Source organism: Molossus molossus, unplaced genomic scaffold (genome assembly GCF_014108415.1).
Source record: "Molossus molossus isolate mMolMol1 unplaced genomic scaffold, mMolMol1.p scaffold_m16_p_3, whole genome shotgun sequence".
NCBI lineage: Eukaryota > Metazoa > Chordata > Mammalia > Chiroptera > Molossidae > Molossus > Molossus molossus.
The window spans coordinates 36,067,645-36,071,724 of record NW_023425366.1 but is presented as its reverse complement, the minus strand read 5'-3'; positions in this window follow the sequence as shown (position 1 = coordinate 36,071,724).

Here is a 4,080-nt window from a genome sequence, read left to right as displayed (position 1 = left end):
TTTCCGCATTTTGCAGTTCTTGGGATGGAGGGATAGGTTCTGGAAAAGTCTTCATGATAAGGACTATTCTATGTTCTAGCAGATCATCAGTGCCTGTGCAACATCTTCGCTGCTTTCTGTTGGCTTCCTCAAGATTTGGGGCTCTAAGGAGGATGCTAGCTAATCCTTCAGCTCGTATTCAAGATCAGTGAGGAGTTTGGTTCCTACCTGTGGGTTTCTATATTTTTTCCTCCTCTCACATCTGTTTTTATTGAGGGGAGCAGAGCCTTCAGGACCATCCATCATCTGACATCATGAGACACACCTACAGGGGTCTGGGAGCTAGGGCTGCAGTGATAAAGGAAGAAGAAGGAAAGGAACTGGGTGGGGTCCTGGGATAACCTGCAGGGACCGTAGAGGACTAAGTTGGAATTGTTGGTCTGGGGGTGTGCAACTGGATTGCATGAGCCCCTCCTCCCTCCCTTTACCTGGAGCTGGGCTGGCTCTGCAGACTCCTGAAGGAACATCACTTCTTGCTTCCTGTTCTGGGCGAGGCACAGACCTCCTGTCCTCTAGGGGCATTCTCTACCTTTCAGGAGCTGACACTACCCTTGCTTGAGGACAACTTTATCTCATGCCACTCTTAGCAGTAATCTCTCCTATGAGAAGATCTATCACACAAATGGCTACTTGGGATGTCAGGTGACTCCAGGAGAGACATTCTAGTTGGTGGCTCCTGCCCGGGACTGCCTCATTCGCTGGGCTGGTGCCTGGTGGGGGACAAAGGGCAGTGTTGTCAGATTGAGGTTGGGAAAGAGCAGAGAGAAGTAATGGCTTTTATTTTTCTATTGAATTAATTCTAATTTCTACAGCAATTCATAACACATTTTTTGGAGACATTCAAATAATCCCAACTAAACATTGAAACCCTGCATTGCTATTCTGGGAATGGAAATTGAAAAGACTGTTAGTTTTGCACAGTCTAAGTCATTATGTTTTTATGACTTTGGTTAACATTGGACTATAAAATCCAGTAAATAACTGTTAAAAGCAGAGTCATTTGCTCAAAAATATTTTATGAGCTTAATTTTTGGAATGGTTGAAATTTCCACCAAATTTTTCCCCCTCTGTATACATGGAAATTTTGCGTTATTTGCAGCTCTGCTTCATGACAACACTTCTTCCTGCCGGCTGGCCTGGTGGGCAGAGGTTGCTGTGTCTGGATGAGCCAAGCAGCCACGATATTCTTCCCCAGCGATTTCTTGGAGGAAACCAGGATTGCATTCTAGGCTCAGTGTGCTTTCAGTCGGTGGTTATATCTAAATATAAATCACTGCAGCCATCTCGGAGGCTCCCAGCACTCCAGAACCTTCCAAGTTTTTATTCTTGGGGTGAAGAATGGTGAACTTGACCCCCCCCCCCACATTCATTTGCACTCAGAGGTCCCTGTGGAGTTCCACTTCAGAGAAGGCGCACATGCATTGTGACTCTAGCCCTTGCAAGAAGATGCATTGCAAGAAAAGTGAAAGAGATTAGGGTCCAAAACAGCTCCTATGCTGCTGGCACGCGGCAGGTCCTCTGCTCATTGCTTCTCATGAACACTGTGTCCAGGAAACCCACGGAAACCCCTCAGTCCCAGTAATGACCCAGTGTGCGTGTGTTTCAGAACAAGGTGCTGAGAGGAGAGTGGCCACGACCATGGTTGGTAGGAAGGTTATGAAGTCCCTGGATATTGATTCCAGGGGCCACCACTCAGGGAGGTGTGCCATGCTCCAGATGTGTTGCCCAGCCCATTGTGGACATGTAGTTGACAATTTATAACAACTCTATAGGTGGTATGAACTCATCTTAGAAATGAGCAAACAGAGGAAGATGGGTGTAACACATCTGTCCCAACCATGCATCTAGGAAGTGACAGGGACACAGTTGTGTGGTCCTCACTGTGTCCCCTCATGATGACATGGTGCCTGAGAAGAGTACTGTCAGAAACCATTCATTCCATCTCAGGGCCAGTTCAGTCTCCTTCAACAAGGCCACTAGCTTCTGAGGTCCCTGGGGGCAGGCTGCTCAAACAACGATGCCCATTTGGCTCTATCTGGACCTCATCCAGGCTGCATTCCAGACTTGTTGATCCATTTCTAGCTGTGTAGCTTGATTTCTGTATCATTGGGTGTGGACACAGACCTCAAACCTCACTCTTTAATTAGCCTTGGCATTTAAATTGTAAATGCATTTTTTAAAAAGCAAGTAAACTAATGGGGTAAGTGATTCTTACTGGGATTGTTTGGCTTCATACAGTAGATGACAGTTTCCATGCCAGGACCTGCAGCAGCAACAGAATTCAGTATTCCAATATTTGGGATATCCTTGAGAAGGAGGCAGAACTGCCTTCCATTGCTAATATCTCCACATGTTCCCTTTTGAGTTGTTTATTATCATACCTGACAAAACAGTTGCTACTCTTTTTTGCTATTTTGTTTGGGGAACGATTCACCCCTGAAGTGACTCCATCAGGTAGGACATGAAAGCATTCATTGACTGGTGTCCTCAAGAATCCCTGGAGGGACACAATATGCCAATGCTGCCATCTGTAACCCTCAGCCCTATATTCCTTTATCAGTGTCAAGCATCCTAAGTCACCTCAGACCCTGACTTTTAACCATTTTCACCTTAATTTAAGGTTTTCTGAAATGTATAATCTTCGAGTGAATATTTTCACCTAGAGTCTGCTTTTCCTCCCCAACATTATCTTCTAGTGTTGGTCAGTGGTGATGACTAAAGATGGAAGCAGTGGACAGGCAAATCGGGCCAGGGGTTGGGAGAGCTGTCACCTCACAGGAACCAGTCGGAAAGACAGGGAGGTGCTCTCCACACGGGCCGTGGGGGTGGGGGGGTGCAGAAAGAGCCTTGGTGCATTTGCAGTGTTGGCCCAGGTTCATTTATTTATTTAATTCATTTTTACCTCACTCGAGGATTTGTTTTTATTCATGTTTAGAGAGAGAGAAAGAGAGAAACATTGATGAGAGAGAGACACATTGATTGGTTGCCTCCTGAATGCGCCCTGACTGGAGATCAAACCCACAACCTTTTTGGTGTATGGGACGATGCTCCAGCCGACTGAGCCAGTCAGCTGGAGCGTGTTGGCCCAGGTTTAGATGACACAACCATAGATTAGAGTTAACTACTTCCTAATAGTTGCAGTTAGGTGCCCATGTTTTACCTTAGATACATAGGTGGGGTGCCATACTGTCTCAGAACCTTAAAATACTTAACGTGTTGTTTTCAAGTTGGGTTTACTTTGTGCTACAATAAACTATTTTGGTTAATCTAGTCTATTTTGTTGATGAAAATTTAGAATGGGGAAAATATGACCAAAAAGACTAAGTTGGAAGGAGAAGTCGTTTTATTTGGGAAACTCATACAGTCTTGGAGATCAGTTTCATGAAATCAGAATCAGAGACTGTCTTCTGCACTATTTTAAAGGCTTGAAACATTATGACTTAGGAATGATCACTCCTGTTCTCTCTGTGTTCCCTGCTTGCCCAGCTCAGAAGTGCGGCTGTCTGTGGAGGGACTGGCTTCGGAAACAGGAGGAAAGAAGCTACCGATTGCCAAACGCTGCTTATCAGGCATCCACTTACCACGTTAGCTATCGCCGCCTTCAGCTTCACAGAAAACCCCAGGAGGCACACAGAAGAATTGCCCATTCACAGATGAGAACACTGAGGCTCAGAACATGTCAGCACCCCACTCACGGTCCAGGGGTCCCTGAAGATCCAGCAAATTGCACCTGGGTGGGTTGGAGTCTGAAAATGACAAGTTTCCCCATCGCATTGCACATCCGACGAGACGCTCACGCCGACCCACTGCGAAATAGCGCCTGTAATTATGAAAACGCCGGATTTGTAGGTCGCATGCCCGCATCTCACTCTTCATTAAGCCTCAGTCAGAACCCAGAGTAATGCTGATCTGCTCTCCCGTCACCCAGCCGGTCCTAACAGCGTCGCTTAATTCGCAACATGGGGGAAGGAGGTGAGGAATATTGAAAAGCCATTCAACACGGGCCTTTTATGGCCTGTCTGACAGAGATGTCTGAGTTTG